This window comes from Balaenoptera acutorostrata, chromosome 10, assembly GCF_949987535.1.
Source record: "Balaenoptera acutorostrata chromosome 10, mBalAcu1.1, whole genome shotgun sequence".
NCBI lineage: Eukaryota > Metazoa > Chordata > Mammalia > Artiodactyla > Balaenopteridae > Balaenoptera > Balaenoptera acutorostrata.
This window is the reverse complement of record NC_080073.1, coordinates 4,483,767-4,501,682: the sequence shown is the minus strand read 5'-3', so window position 1 is coordinate 4,501,682 and position 17,916 is coordinate 4,483,767. Positions and strand designations below refer to the sequence as shown.

Here is a 17,916-nt window from a genome sequence, read left to right as displayed (position 1 = left end):
CCTTTCAATATTAAACAAATGAAATATTACCATATATTACAAAACATTTTCTGTAGCTCTAAATAATTTACTTTGTATGATTCTCAACAATCCTAAAGATATAAATTCCTCAAAGCTGAAACAAAATGGTCTACTGAAATCAGACTTTCATACAAAACCTTTCAGTATTTCTTAAATGAAGTAAAATTTTAAAACGTGCAGTACATGCTATTATGGCTCACTTGCCTACTAACTGTGGGTCCTTGAGCAAATTACTTAATTTGATTTCTAAAGTATGGATAAAAATATTTCCCATCTCATGGGGTTACTGTAAAGAATAAATGAGACAACGCATGCATGGAAAGTACTTTATATAGTGCCTGGCAAGAAGTAAGCAAATACTCAGTAAGTGTTAGCTGCTTTTTTTTTTTTTTAAACTACTATTAAACATGTACCTCCAACCTCGCCTTACACCTAAAGCAACTAGAGAAAGAAGAACAAACAAAACCCAAAGTTAAAGTTCTCAGAGCTCCTGGTACGAGCCTCTTTCCTTGAGTGGATTCTTGGCTTTTCTCCTAGCATGGCCCCCAAACACCAGTTTTCACTTCCACCCCAAGCAAAGAAACCGAAGAAACCGAGACTGACTCCTGCCTCCAGGCCAGAGGAAACATCTGCTTCTCCGAACTTGCCGAAGGAAGAAAAGGAATAGCAAGAAGCAATTGAACATACTGATGAAGTACAAAATGAAAATAGACAGACTTAACCAACAAGCCAGTGAGGAGATTTTGAAAGCAGAACAGAAATATAACAAACTCCGCCAACCATTTCTTCAGAAGAGGTCAGAATTGATCGCCAAAACCCCACATTTTTGGGTAACAACATCTGTTAACCATCCACAAGTGTCTGCACTGCTTGGGGAGAAGGATGAAGAGGCACTGCATTATTTGACAGGAGTTGAAGTGACAGAATTTGGAGATATTAAATCAGGTTACAGAATAGCTTATTTTGATGAAAACCCTTACTTCGAAAATAAAGTTCTAGCCAAAAAATTTCATCGGAATGAGAGTGGTGATCCATCTTCAAAGTCCACTGAAATCAAATGGAAATCCAGAAAGGATGTGACAAAACGTTCAAGTCAAACGCAGAATAAAGCCAGCAGGATGAGATAGCATAAGGAACCAGAAAGCTTCTTCACCTGGTTTACTGATCATTCTGATGCAGGAGCAGATGAGTTAGGAGAGGTCATCAAAGATGATATTTGGCCAAATCCATTACAGTACTACTTGGTTCCGGACATGGATGATGAGGAAAGGGAAGGAGAAGAAGGTGACGATGATGATGAAGAGGAAGAAGGATTGGAAGATATTGATGAAGAAGGGGATAAGGATGAAGGAAGATGAAGGAGAAGATGACTAATGGAACACTGATGGATTCCAACCTTCCTTTTTTAATTTTCTCCAGTCCCTGGGAGCAAGTTGCAGTCTTTTTTTTTTTTTCTCCTCCTCCTCTTGTGCTCAGTCGCCCTGTTTTTGAGGTTTCTTTTCCCCTTTATACCATGGCTCACAACTTATTTTTGGGGGAAATACCTTGAACAGAATTCAGTGGGAAAAGAATCTCTACGCCTTTCTGTTCCAAATTCATTTTTATCCCTTCTTGTCTCAACAAAAACTTTATGGAATCAACACCACCATGCTCTGTGGGAAAAAAGAAAAACCTTCTGCTCCCTTAGCTCTGCTGGAAGCTGGAGGGTGCTAGGCCCCTGTGTAGTAGTGCATAGAATTCTAGCTTTTTTCCTCCTTTCTCTGTATATTGGGCTCAGAGATTGCACTGTGTCTCTATGTGAATATGGACAGTTAGCATTTACCAACATGTATCTGTCTACTTTCTCTTGTTTAAAAAAAGAAAAAAAAAACTTTAAAAAATGGGGTTATAGAAGGTCAGCAAAGGATGGGTTTGAGATGTCTGGGTGGGTTAAGTGGGCATTTTGACAACATGGCTTCTCCTCTGGCATGTTTAATTGTGATGTTTAACGGACATCCCTGCAGTTTAAGATGACACTTTTAAAATAAAATTCTCTCCTAATGATGACTTGAGCCCTGCCACTCAATGGGAGAATCAGCAGAACCTGTAGGATCTTATTTGCAATTGACATTCTCTATTGTAGTTTTGTTCCTGTTTATTTTTAAATTTTTCTTTTTGTTTCACTGGGAAGGAAAGATGATGCTCAGTTTTAAACGTTAGAAGTGTACAAGTTGCTTTGTTACAATAAAACTAAATGTGTACACACACACAAAAAAAAACCCTAAGTTAGTAGAAGGAAAGAAATCATAAAGATCAGAGCAGAAATAAATGAAATAGGGACGAAGAAAACAACAGCAAAGATCAATGAAACTAAAAGCTGGTTCTTTGAGAGGATGAAGAACATTGACAAACCTTTAGCCAGACTCATCAAGAAAAAAAGGAAGAGGACTCAAATCAATAAAATTAGAAATGAAAAAGGAGAAGTTACAATGGACACCGCAGAAATACAAAGGATCATAAGAGACTACTACAAGCAAGTATACACCAATAAAATGGACTGAGAAGAAATGGACAAATTCTTAGAAAGGCACAACCTTCCAAGACTGAACCAGGAAGAAGTAGAAAATATGAACAGACCAATTACAAGTACTGAAATTGAAACTGTGATTAAACTCCTCCAACAAACAAAAGTCCGGGACCAGATGGCTTCACAGGCATATGCTATCAAACATTTAGAGAAGAGTTAACACCTACCCTTCTGAAACTCTTTCAAAAAATCGCAGAGGGGAGCTTCCCTGATGGCGCAGTGGTTGGGAGTCTGCCTGCCAATGCGGGGGACACGGGTTCGAGCCCTGGACCGGGAGGATCCCACATGCCGCGGAGCGACTGGGCCCGTGAGCCACACCTACTGAGCCTGCGCGTCTGGAGCCTGTGCTCTACGACAAGAGAGGCCGCGACAGTGAGAGGCCAGTGCACGGCGATGAAGAGTGGCCCCCACTCGCCGCAACTAGAGAAAGCCCTCACACAGAAACGAAGACCCAACACAGCCAAAAATAAATAAATAAAATTTAAAAAAAAAAAATCGCAGAGGAAGGAACACTCCCAAGCTCATTCTACGAGGCCACCATCACCCTGATACCAAAACCAGACAAAGATATCACAAAAAAAGGAAATTACAGGCCAATATCACTGATGAACATAGACACAAAAATCCTCAACAGAATACTAGCAAACCGAATCCAACTACACATTAAAAGGATCATACACCATGATCAAGTGGGATTTATCCCAGGGATGCAAGGATTTTTCAATATCAGCAAATCAATCACTGTGATACACCACCTCAACAAATTGAAGAATAAAAACCATATGATCGGGCTTCCCTGGTGGCGCAGTGGTTGAGAATCTGCCTGCTAATGCAGGGGACACGGGTTCGAGCCCTGGTCTGGGAAGATCCCACATGCCACGGAGCAGCTGGGCCCGTGAGCCACAGCTACTGAGCCTGCGCGTCTGGAGCCTGTGCCCCGCAACGGGAGGGGCCGCGATAGTGAAAGGCCCACGCACCGCGATGAAGAGCGGTCCCCGCACCGCGATGAAGAGTGGCCCCCACTTGCCGTAACCAGAGAAAGCCCTCGCACGAACCGAAGACCCAACACAGCCAAAAAAAATAAATAAATAAATAAATAAAGTAGCTATAAAATTAAAAAAAAAAAAAAAAACCATATGATCATCTCAATAGATGCAGAAAAAGCTTTTGACAAAACTCAACACCCATTTATGATAAAAACTCTCCAGAAAGTGGGCACAGAGTAAACCTACCTCAACATAATAAAGGCCACATATGACAAACCCACAGCAAATGTCTTTCTCAACGGTGAAAGACTGAAAGCATTTCCTCTAAGATCAGGAACAAGACAAGGATGTCCACTCTCGCCACTTTTACTCAACATAGTTTTGGAAGTCCTAACCACAGTAATCAGAGAAGAAAAAAATAATAATAAAAGGAATCCAAATTGGAAAAGAAGTAAAACTGTCACTATTTGCAGATGACATGACACTGTACATAGAAAATTCTAAAGATGCTACCAGAAAACTACTAGAGCACAACAATGAATTTGGTAAAGCTGCAGGATACAAAATTAATACACAGAAATCTCTTGCATTCCCTATACACTAACAACGAAAGATGAGTAAGAGAAATCAAGGAAACAATCCCATTTACCATGACATCAAAAAGAATAAAATACCCAGGAATAAACCTACCTAAGGAGACAAAAGACCTGTACTCAGAAAACTATAAGACACTGATGAAAGAAGTCAAAGATGACACAAACAGATGGAGAGATATACCATGTTCTTAGATTGGAATAATCAATACTGTCAAAGTGACTAAACTACTCAAAGCAATCTACAGATTCAATGCAATCCCTATCGAATTACCAATGGCATTTTTCACAGAATTAGAACAAAAAATTTTACAATTTGTATGGAAACACAAAAGACCACAAATAGCCAAAGCAATCTTTTTTTTTTATTTTAACATGTTTATTGGAGTATAATTGCTTTACACTGTTGTGTTAGTTTCTGCTGTATAACAAAGTGAACCAGCTATATGTATACATGTATCTCCATATCCCCTCCCTCTTACATCTCCCTCCCAACCTCCCTATCCCACCCCTCTAGGTGGTCACAAAGCACCAAGCTGATCTCCCTGTGCTATGTGGCTGCTTCCCACTAGCTATCTATTTTACATATGGTAGTGTATATATGTCAGTGTCACTCTCTCACTTCGTCCCAGCTTACCCTTCCTCCTCTCCATGTCCTCAAGTCCATTCTCTATGTCCGAGTCCCCAAGCAATCTTGAGAAAGAAAAATGAAGCTGGAGGAATCAGGCTCCCTGACTTCAGACTATACCACAAAGCTACAGAAATCAAAACAGTGTAGTACTGGCACAAAAACAGAAATATAGATCAATGAAACATGATAGAAAGTCCAGAGATAAACCCATGCACCTATGGTCACCTAATCTATGACAAAGGAGGCAAAAAGATACAACGGAGAAAAGACAGTCTCTTCAATAAGTGGCACTGGGAAAACTGGACAGCTACATGTAAACAAATGTAATTAGAACACTCCCTAACACCATACACAAAAATAAACTCAAAATGGATTAAAGACCTAGATGTAAGACTGGATACTATAAAACTCTTAGAGGAAAACACTCTTTGACATAAATCACAGCAATATCTTTTTGGATCCACCTCCTAGAGTAATGAAAATAAAAACAAAAGTAAACAAATGGGACCTGATTAAACTTAAAAGCTTTTGCACAGCAAAGGAAACCATAAACAAAACGAAAAGACAACCCACAGAATGGGAGAAAATATTTGCAAACAAAGGGAGCAACAAGGGATCAATCTCCAAAATATACAAACAGCTCATGCAGCTCAATATCAACAAAAAAACCCAATCAAAAAATGGGCAAAAGATCTAAATAAATATTTCTCCAGGGCTTCCCTGGTGGCGCAGTGGTTAAGAATCCACCTGCCAACGTAGGGGACATGGGTTCGAGCCCTGGTCTGGGAAGATCCCACATGCCGCGGAGCAGCTAAGCCCGTGCGCCACAACTACTGAGCCTGCACTCTAGACCCCGCGAGCCACAACGACTGAAGCCCGTGTGCCTAGAGCCCATGCTCCGCAACAAGAGAAACCACCTCAGTGAGAAGCCCACGCACCACAAGAGAGTAGCCCCCACTCGCCACAAGTAGAGGAAGCCCACACACAGCAACAAAGACCCAACGCAGCCAAAAATAAACAAATAAAAAAAAAAATTTCTCCAAAGACGACGTTCAGATGGCTAAAAAGTACATGAAAAGATGCTCAACATAACTAATTATTAGGGAAACACAAATCAAAACTACAATGAGGTATCACCTCACACTGGTCAGAATGGCCATCATCAAAAAATCTACAAACAGTAAATGCTGGAGAGGGTGTGGAGACAAAGGAACCCTCCTACACTGCTGTGGGAAACTGGTACAGCCACCATGGAGAACAGTACGGAGGTTCCTTAAAAAACTAAAAATAGAGCTACCATATGATCCAGCAATCCCACTCCTGGGCATATAACTACAGAAAACCATAATTCGAAAAGATACATGCACCCCAATGTTCACTGCAGCGCTAATTACAATAGCCAAGACATGGAAGTAACCTAAATGTTCATCAACAGAGGAATGGATAAAGAAGACATGGTATATATACACAATGGAATATTACTCAGGCATAAAAAAAGAATGAAATAATGCCATTTGCAGCAACATGGATGGACCTAGAGATTGTCATACTGAGTGAAGTCAGAGAAAGATAAATATCATATGATATCATTTATATGTGGAATCTAAAAAAAGGGTACGAATGAACTTATCTGCAAAACAGAAATAGAGTTACAGATGTAGAAAACAAACTTATAGTTACCAAGGGGTAAGGGGGAGAGGGATAAATTGGGAGACTGGAATTTAGATATACATACTACTATATGTAAAACAGATAACTAATAAGGACCTACTGTATAGCACATGGAACTCTACTCAGTACTCTGTAATAACCTATATGGCAAAAGAATCTGAAAAAGAAAAAAATATATATATATATGTATATATATAACTGAATCACCTTGCTGTACACTTGAAACTAACACAACATTGTAAACCAACTATAAAAAATTCAATAAAAATTATTTTTAAAAAAATGTACCTCATCGTGATCATAAAGTAAATAGTAAGATTTAAGAAGGATTACATTTAATGCAAAATTGTAAATTCTTTTCTAATTAACACTCAGATTAGGTCTCATCTGAAAACTGTTAGTACTTTATTGAAATGTCTGCATTTCTTTTGTAAATATAATTGCATAATCTGTAACAAAATCTAAATTCTGATAGTCAAAAATGTAGAAGGATACAACTACCTCACCAATTCATGTTCTTCTACTTAACAATGTTCAAACATAGAATGTCCTGTTCTTCTGTCTATCCTTTTCCCACAATTCAACTGAACAAATGTTTGAATGCCTTAAAAACGCAAGACGTAATATCCTAGCTGGATCAACATAAATTAGAAAAGAATCCTACATTTTTTTCCACTATGCTTTCCTGAAACCAGAAGAGAAAGCTTATTTTATATCCAACTCACTCATGTTTAACAATATCTACTTAGGCCAGAGCTAAGATATATTTAATTTCACATTTTGTCTTCCTATCACACAAAGTCTCTTCCATGAACTAACTTGCATCCAGAAAACTGGCAGTTGCTGCTGAGATGAGGCAAAGGTTTACTCACTGGACGGCACTCAGAGAAAATTAAACCAGTGAACCCAAGACCTGTTCAACAGTGGGGTTTCTCGGGTGGGTTTTTTTTCCTCCCTAAGCAATCGATACAACAACTTTCCAAACTGTACTCATAATGCATTCATTCCCAAGATCACTACTCAGAAGCATATAAATAAACCATGGCACAGCCAGAACCAACCAAACCTGTTTTGACAGATCCAGGCCAACCAACTGCAAAGCTTCTGAATATGCACCCCCACAGGCCTATGCAAAACCAGCCTTTGGCTCCGGCTTACGTTCCTTTCCTTCCTGTAGGCCTAGTTCTGGCTTTTGAGGAAAGAAAAATAAAGCTGTCAGCTGAGTGGATCAAAAACAGAAAAAGCTTGTCATTTAAATCCCTTCGAACAAGCATCTGCTCAACAGAAATGAAGGCAACTTAGTTATAAAAGACAGCAATGAGGGGACTTCCCTAGTGGTGCAGTGGCTAAGAATCCACCTGCCAATGCAGGTACACAGGTTCGAGCCCTTGTCTGGGAAGATCCCACATGCCGCGGAGCAAATAAGCTCGTGCGCCACAACTACTGAGCCCGTGCACCTAGAGCCCATGCTCCACAACAAGAGAAGCCACCGCAATGAGAAGCCCACGCAACGCAATGAAGAGTAGCCCCCGCTCACCCAACTAGAGAAAGCCTGTGCTCAGCAACAAAGACCCAACGAAGCCAAAAATAAATAAAATAAAATCAATAAATTTTAAAAAGACAACAATGAAAATTCAATGTATTTTAGTTTTTTTAATGATCAAAAGAATACGAAAATACTCAAATATGCTACTTTCATCAAATTATAAACCAGCTAGCATAAGTAGAGAACAAAATAACTCAAAGCTAAATAATACCATGCAGGTAGCTATTTTTAATTTTCTATGTTGATTCCACTGGGTAACATGCTTCTGAGCAATCAAGTCATGGCTTATAGAAGGGGAAGGGGTTGTTGGGTAGGGAGAGTACACTGTTATTAATTAAGTGCAAATATCAATTAATAACGCAGCCTTAATTATTTGCCAACATGAGAAACATGAGCAGGAGAACACTATTTCTGGAAAGCATTAAAATTACTGATCTAGTCATTCATTCAGGAAATATTATCTAATGCCTACTCTTTGGTTAAAACTGCAGTACACATCAACACATGTAAAAACCTACAGGATGGGGAAAGTACTGATAAGCATACCAGTATGGAAAAGCAATTCTCATATGTATTTATTTGCATCTTAAGAACAAAACTATCGAACTAAACACAGTAAGAGGGTATATCTAAATTTAACCAATGAGTTCTCTCCTGCACTAAGACATCTCCTTCTGTTTGTACTTTTTCACCACCTTCATCCAATTCCCCCTCCCCCCACCTCTGGTAACCACAAATCTGATCTTTTTTTCTATAAGTTTGTTTGCTGAAGTATAGTTGACCTACACTATGTAAGTTCCTGATGTACAACATAGTGATTCGATGTTTCTACACATTACAAAATGATCACCACATCTCCTAAACATTCCTGACTTAATTCCTTTCTATCCTCTCCACCAACACCAGTCTTGTCTAAGTAAGTCACCATTATCTCTCACCTGAACTAGACTAAGTTCCTAACCAGTATCTCTGCCTCCACTCTGGTGCACCTCAATCTATTCTCTGCCTTGAGGTAAAAAATGTTCACATCAAAAAGCAAGTCTGGGGAGTTCCCTGGTTGCCTAGTCATTAGGATTCCAGGCTTTCACTGCGGTGGCCCCAGGTTCAATCCCTGGTTGGGGAACTGAGATCCCGCAAGCCATGTGGCACAGCCAAAAAGAAAAAAAAAAAACAAGTCTGACCTTGTCCTTTCTTGCTTAAAACCCTCTAACGGTTCCTTGTTCCTCTTAGAATAAAGGCAAAAACTTAACATAACCTTTAATAAAAACCTGCAAGAGCAGGCCTATCTCTCCACCTCAAACCATTTCATTCTCCCTCTAGCTGTCACTTCTCAGGCCACACTAGCCTCATTTCACCATTTTCCCTTCTACCACAGGGCCTTTGCACCTGCTGTTCCTTCTGCCTGGACAACCATCCTTCCTCTCTTTGCCAAGTCAATACCTACTCTTCCATCAAATCATAGCAGAAGTATCATTTCTTGAGGATGCATTTTCTAACCTGGTCAAATTTCACTAATATCACTTATACCACTGCTGCAGTTATAATTTTACATTTAATTTAATATTAATATGTATTTCCTCCACTAGCCCATAGGTTCCATGGGGGATAGTATCACATCAGGTTTTCCTCCACATTATATCCCCAATGCCTGGTTAGTTCAATAAAAATATGTTGCATGAATGATCAAATGCATGAACCACGCTCAAGAACCATCAAACATGGTCCACATTGCCTAGGTCAAAGTTCAGGTGCCTGGAATCACAAAACATTCAATACTAGGTCAAGCTCCCATCATCATGATCTTTACTACATCTAATTTCCTTTAACAAGGTCCCTTTAGCAGAGATAATGAAGTTTATTCATCACAGGCCTCCTTCTGCTGGCTTCCTATTTATATAAGGAAACCATCAAAAAATCAAACTCCACTGAATACTCTAAAATAAAGCAATCTAAATCTAAGTTTGATTACAATTTTCAAAACAAAATTATTATTTTTTTAACATCTCACTGTCAAGTCCCAAAGCAAAGATAAATCCCCGGTTTGTCTTGGAATCTGAACCTCTTACTCAACTTATCTCAAAACAAATTACTGAAAATAAAAGTCTACCAAAAAATAACATTTAAACAAGTTTACCCATAGATCTATGGTCAATTAATCTATGACAAAGGAGGCAAGAATATACAAGGGAGAAGAGACAGTTTCTTCAATAAGTGGTGGGAAAACTGGCCACATGTAAAAGAAAGAAATTAGAACACTAACACCATACACAAAAATAAACTGAAAATGGACTAAAGACCTAAATGTAAGACTGGATACTATAAAACTCTTAGAGGAAAACATAGGCAGAACACTCTTTGACATAAATCTCAGCAATATCTTTTTGGATTCACCTCCTAGAGTAATGAAAATAAAAACAAAAATAAACAAGTGGGACCTAATTAAACTTAAAAGCTTTTGCACAACAAAGGAAACCATACCCAAAACAAAAAGACAACCCTCGGAATGGGAGAAAATATTTGCAAAAGATGAGACCGACAACAGATTAATCTCCAAAATATACAACAGCTCATGCAGCTCCATATCAAAAAAACAGCCCAATCAAAAAATGGCCAGAAGACCTAAATAGACATTTCTTCAAAGAAGACATACAGATGGCTAAAAAAGCACATGGAAAGATGCTCAATATCGCTAATTATTGGGGAAACACAAATCAAAACTACAATGAGGTATCACCTCACACTGGTCAGAATGGCCATCATCAAAAACTCTACAAACAGTAAATATAGCTCGAGAGGGTGTGGAGAAAAGGGAACCCTCCTACACTGTTGTGGGAAACTGGTACAGCCACCATGGAGAACAGTATGGAGGTTCCTTAAAAAACTAAAAATAGAGCTCCCATATGATCCAGCAATCCCACTCCTGGGCATATAACTGCAGAAAACCATAATTCGAAAAGATACATGCACCCCAATGTTCACTGCAGCGCTAATTACAATAGCCAAGACATGGAAGCAACCTAAATGTCCATCAACAGAGGAATGGATAAAGAGGATGTGGTACAGGGACTTCCCTAGTGGCGCAGTGGTTAAGAATCCACCTGCCAATGCAGGGGACACGGGTTCCATCCCTGGTCCGGGAAGATCCCACATGCTGCGTAGCAACTAGGCCCGTGCGCCACAATAACTGAGCCTGTGCTCTAGAGCCCGCGAGACACAACTACTGAAGCCCACGCGCCTAGAGCCTGTGCTCTGCAACAAGAGAAGCCACGGCAAGGAGAAGCCCGTGCACCGCAAGTAGAAAAAGCCCACGCGCAGCAACGAAGACCCAACGCAGCCAAAAATAAATAATAAATTTTATTTTTAAAAAGTTGTATATATATACAATGGACTATTACTCAGCCATAAAAAAGAATGAAATTATGCCATGTGCAGCAACGTGGATGGACCTAGAGAAGATCATACTAAGTGAAGTCAGACAGAGAAAGACGAATATCATATGATATCATTTATATGTGGAATCTAAAAAAAAAACGATACAAATGAACTTATTTACAAAACAGAAACAGATTCACGGACTTAGAAAACAAACTTATGGTTACCAAAGGGGAAAGGAAGGGGGGAGGGATAAATTAGGAGGTTGGGATTAACATATACATGTTATCATATACAAAACAATCAACGAGGACCTACTGTATAGCATAGGGAACTCTACTCAATACTCTGTAATAACCTATATAGGAAAAGAATCTGGAAAAGAATAGATGTGTGTGTGTGTGTGTGTGTGTGTAACTGAATCACCCTGCTGTACACCTGAAACACAACATTGTAAATCAACTATACTCTGATATAAAATTAAAATTTTTAAAAAATAAATTTTTAAAAAAGAAGTTTAAATCTCTAGACATAAAAAAAAAAACAAAACCCTCAGTAGGAAAAGGAAAAAACATTGGGACAATGTTTGGATGAAAAACCCTCTTCCACCATACAAAACAAGAAGAAAGACAACTTCCCCATGAATTCTGGCAAAGTCAATACTCAGCCTTATTCACAAAATTCTTGGATAGCTTCCTTGGCCTAAAAACCCCATGCTATTTCAGTGACTGAGTAAAGCCTGTGCATAGATATGGTTGCGTAGGGGAATTGCCTGTTTTGATGGTAAGCAAACAGTTCTCAATGGTGTTTCAACAATTCAAAGTCATTAAAAACAGTGGATAAAATAATTCATGACAAAATAAAAAGGCAAATGAATGAAAAAAATGTAAGGTAGCCTGTAATAAACAAGGGCTGTAGTATCAGAAATTATTAACAATTTAGAAAAAGATAAACATTTCTAGAGAAATTAAGTTAAAAAGAAAGAAGCACTGGTTCTTTAGATTCCAAAACAGCCAAATGACTTAGCATGAAACTTCAGTAAAAAACCTGTCTCATTCTTCAAAGTTATTAATCTCTTCAACAGGATCAACAAAAGACTGCCAAAGCAAACAATCTAGAACTATTAATTTTAATCTCCTGAATAAAACTGTATATTCTGCTAAAATAACTATGTCAATGCATAGACCTTATTTTTTATGACTTTTCTCACATAAAATTTTCTTAAATTTTCGGCATCTACCACCACTAATATGACAGCAAATGAATGAACAAGCAATAAGAAAATATTAGTGGACTCATTACACTGCTGGTAGGAATGTAAAATGGTACAGCTCTTACGGAAAACTTTGGTAGTTTCTTAGGAAATTAAACATTTAGTTACCATACACCCCAGCAATCATACTCCTTGGCATTTCTCCCAAAGAAAGTAAAACATATGTTCCCGTAGAAACTTGTACCTGAGTGTTCATAGCAGCATTACTGACAATACCCCAAACTGGAAACAAGGTAAATGTCCCTCAATAGGCAAATGTTTAACTCCAGTACATCCATACAATGGAATACTACTCAGCAATAAAATAGCAAGAACTATTGATATTGGTACACATAACAACTTGAATAGATTTTAAGGGGCATTATGCTTAGTGAATGAAAAAAAGCCAATCTCAAAAGGTTATATACTATATGATTCCATTTTATATAGCATCCTCAAAATGACCAAACTACAGAGATGGAGACCTCATTAATGGTTGCCAGGGAACAGGGACAAGGACACAGGTAGAAGTGGGTTCCCAAAATAAAACAATGTTTTGAATTTACCCAGTAAACATTAACTGCCCTTGGACTTTCAAGTTTTAATTCTGGCCCTGTCCCCAGTGAAATTATTTGCTAACTTACCTCTTCAACTAGCTGATTCACTAAATTAGCAGTAGCTAGTAAGGCAAAACACGTAATGAGGTACTTCTGTCTCTGAGTGATCAAGATATCCTTACAAGAAGTCTAAAAAGAAGAGTGAGGATACAAAGTCAAGTCTCGGAACCCATAGCAACTGCAATCTCAGCTGGCTAAAAGAAAACCTAGCTCTTAGTACCTAATATGCAAAGACTATGTATGGGGCTAAGAATGGCGCACTGATAGTGCTTGTTAGCTAAAAAATAAAGTCAAATGGTCTAAACACTACTGTATTTTCTTGATTCTAGATGTCATCAATTGATTAAAAGGCACACCTATACCTAAATAACCACTTTTTGAAGGGAAATGCTACCATATTAAATGCACACAATGTCAACACATTAAGATGAGAAAAAAAAAAAAAGCATTCCTCTTAGAAATAGGGGATTTATAAAATACCACCAGTGTGCCTAACCAACACCTACCTTTGTTCCAAATTTTTCTAATGAAGAGTCAGACTGGGGCTTCCCTGGTGGCGCAGTGGTTGAGAATCTGCCTGCCAATGCAGGGGACACGGGTTCGAGCCCTGGTCTGGGAAGATCCCACATGCCGCGGAGCACCTGGGCCCGTGAGCCACAACTGCTGAGCCTGAGCGTCTGCAGCCTGTGCTCCGCAACGAGAGAGGCCGCGATAGTGAGAGGCCCGCACACCGCGATGAAGAGTGGCCCCCGCTTGCCGCAACTAGAGAAAGCCCTCGCACAGAAACGAAGACCCAACACAGCCTTAAATAAATAAATACATAAATAAAATTTTAAAAATAAATAAATAAAATAAGTACTTAAAAAAAAAAGTTAGACTGAAACACTACTCCTGGGACCTTTACTTATCCCAAAATCTATCATTGCCTTGTAGAGGTAATCAAAGCTAAAATTTACAATAACCTATTGCTGAAACCTGACAGAAGTAGTCTTTTGCAAATATGTGGTAAGCCTGCAAATGTATGAAGTGCAAACATAACGAGACTAAAAAGAAAAGGTTTCAAAGTATTGCAGCGCCAATCACAAGTTATTTGTTAACCTTCAATTTCCTCATGGGTTACAATAGTACCTACTCCCATAGAGTTGTTGTGAAGATTAAATGTAAAACACTTAGAGTGGAGCTTGCTATGCAATAAGCACAACATAACTATTAGGTTAAAAAAAAAAAAGCTACAAGGATATATTGTACAGCACAGGGAATATAGTCGATATTTTATAGTAACTATAAATGGAGTACAACCTCTAAAAATTTTGTATCACTGTTTTATGCCTAATATAATACTGTAAATCAGCTATACCTTTCTTTTAATGCTAAAAAACCCCCCAAAAAACCCCAACTCCTTATTTTAGGAAATGCCAGGCACCTACATATGTAGTGGTTCCCACTGGGAATGCTGCAGCAGGTGTTTCTCATCACCCTGGGTACAATAACCTTACTTTCTATGTGGGAGGTTCTTGCCACTCACACAGTTTTTTGCTGAATCTGGTAAGAAAAAGAAATCACCAATCGAGTCTAATTAAAAACAAATCTATAGGAAGCAGGAAGAAACAGTAAATTGAAGACAAAAGCTAATGATATGAAACTACTGCTCTTTATATATTAAGATGTGGAGACTTCTTTTCTCGCCTCACATTTGCACATCACATTGCAGTTTCAGAGTACTTAACACATTATCTCATTTGATCCTCACAACAATCCTGTGAGGTTCTTGCTGTTACATCACATTTTACAGATAAGTAAAATGAGGCCTGAGTGTCATGCTGAAGGTCACAGAGCCAGCAAGTGGAAGAGCTGGAACCTAAATCTCCAGACTACCACAGCTGCCTCTAAACCAGACACATTGTACAATGCAAATACAATTTCTGCACACCATCCTCCAGGGTATCTCGGTAAACCATTAACAACTTAAAGATACTGAAAAATTAGAATAAATCAAAGAATTACAAGACCTTAAGTATCTGTAGTGTAATCTCTCATTTTACATAATGCTCTTATAAGAGAAAATAAGAAAATGTTTTCAGTAGTCAGAATCAAAACAAAAATTTTTTTCTTGTTCTCACGTTTAAACATCTGCAAGCATGTGTGGAGATTAAGTGGTTGAGAAAAAGAATAAAAGGGTTAAAACATACAAACCCCAACTGTCCCGTTTTGCCTGACTGCATCTTGGTTTCCAACATATCTATTGGAAAAAACAGACTTTCTTATTCAGAGGTACTGGTGAAATTTAAGATTTTTTCTGATAGCTTTAATGACTTTTTACTTTTAGTAACTAATTATAAAGAATCTTGCACATGATTTAAATATATATCTGCAAAAAATTATTTCATCATTTCTTCTCACACGGTCAAAGCAGTTATTTAATGTCAATATAGTACATGATATAAAGTGACAGAAAAATAATCTGATAGCAGTAATTTAAAGGAACAAAAATAATCTTGTAGACCCTATTTTAAAATTTTTATTGAGGTTCTGACTTGCTCATAGTATAATTTCCTTCACTTTGCCATAGACATTGCAAAATTTTCATAGACAATCTATTATTATAACCATATTAATGCCATAAACACTCAAGGAGAAAAAAGTGATGTTTCAAAGTCACATTTCCTTGTTATTATAGAATCATTTTTTTAAATATGTAGATACATTTTTATCATTTAAATGTATTGCAAATAAGTCATTATGAAACAAACACGGAAATGCAAGTAATTTGAGTATAAAATAAACCACAAAAATAAATTAGCATTTTAGGAAATTTACCTTTTGACTTTGCTCTAATGCAGTTTGGCACTGCCTCCCTCCCCATCCCTGCCTGAAAAACAAACATATCTAGGACTTCGATCATTTTTTCCCCCTTTACAGTGCCTGACACACAGTTGGTGCTCAATAAATGTTAAACTTTCCAAGAGATTTCAAACTTTCCATTAGTAACTATCAATACCATAATCCATACTCCAGAATTATGAAGGTACATGGCAGTTTATCTCCCTACATAAGGACAGTTGTACAATTTTTCATCGATATGTCACCAATGACAACTGAAAAAAACTATTTTTTGGACACCAAAAGCAGGTACTTCTTGACATAAAGCAAAGTAGGAAATAATTACCCCTAGTTAATTTAATCTACAAAAAATCCAACAACTTGAAAAATACATAGGTTAAACATTTAAACATTTTCCACCCTCCTATCTTCAGAAATCGACTGATCCTCATTAAGAAACAACCACAGAAATAGATGTTTCATAACCTGATGTCAAAATTTAACTCCACAAAGTATTATGTGGATAGAAATCTGTTCATAATATATTGTTAAGTGCAGTAGGGGAAAAAACTTGTAACAAAACAGTATATATACTCTTATCCAGATACACATATGTATTTATAGTTATGTTTGCATCAGCCTACAGTGCACATATATTAAAATTATAACATTGGTTATCACTGTAAATTATCATAGAAATTATAACTTTCTGGTTTATATTTATCTGGGCCTTTTTTATATTTGCTATACAAATCTGTTAATTTTCTCATCAAGAAAGCAATAAAAGCATTTTTAAAAAACTTTACTCCACTAACCAAGGAATGTGTAGACTATCTAGGATTTGAACAAACATGCTTTCCCAACCATCTTTGTTTTTCTGTGTAGTCAAATAAGGGAAAAAATAAACCAAATGTGCTTACTATGGGACTTCAACTTGCATGACATTCTCTTACTGTTTTGAGAAAAGTGGGAGGAGTAAAGGCAAGCAGAAACACCAAATAATTATTATTTTTAAAATTATTGTTTAACGCTAGAGCTCTCTGGGCTTGGACCTAGGTTGCAGCGACATGGCTAAACGCACCAAGAATGTCGGAACTGTGGGTAAATACGGGACCCATTATGGGGCCTCCCTCAGGAAAATGGTGAAGAAAATTAAAATCAGCCACCACGCCAAGTACACTTGCTACTTCTGGGGCAAAACCAAGATGAACAGATGAGCTGTGGGCATCTGGCACTGTGGTTGCTGCATGAAAACGGTAGCTGGTGGTGCTTGGACCTACGACACCACTTCTGCCGCCACAGTAAAGTCTGCCATCAGAAGACTGAAGGAATTGAAGGACCAGTAGCAGCACCACCATTTGAAACGTTGCTAGCCTATAATAAATAGGTTAATTTTTGTAACAAAAAAAAAATTACTGTTTAAGGCTAGAACCTTTCAAGTGATTTATAATCTTTCAAGTGACTTATAACCTCATTGGTGAAACAAAACTTAAAATATAATTAGGATAACCCAATTAAAAAATAGAGAAAGAATCTGAAAAACATTTCTCCAAATATACAACTAGCTGATAAACACATGAAAAGATGCTCAACATCACTAATCAATAGGGAAATGCAAATCAAAACCACAGTGAGATACAACTTCATGCACAGTAGGATGGCTAAAATCAAAAGACAGACAATATAACAAGTGTTGAAGAGAAGGCAGAGAAATTGGAACCCTCATACATTGCTGGTGGGAATGTAAAATGGCCCAGGCAGGCAATTACTCAAAAATCCTTACCTTAAAAGAGTTACCACAGGACTCAGTAATTCCATTTCTAGGCAGGTACATGTAGTCT

At 37.8% G+C, this 17,916-nt stretch overlaps 2 pseudogenes; both read left to right on the top strand.

The window, feature by feature from the left end:
* Nucleotides 1-559: 559 nt before the first annotated feature.
* LOC103018453 (protein SET-like) lies at nucleotides 560-1,520 on the top strand (annotated as a pseudogene).
* A 15,622-nt stretch (nucleotides 1,521-17,142) lies between these two features.
* LOC114239147 (60S ribosomal protein L37a-like) lies at nucleotides 17,143-17,421 on the top strand (annotated as a pseudogene).
* The last annotated feature ends 495 nt before the right edge of the window (nucleotides 17,422-17,916 follow it).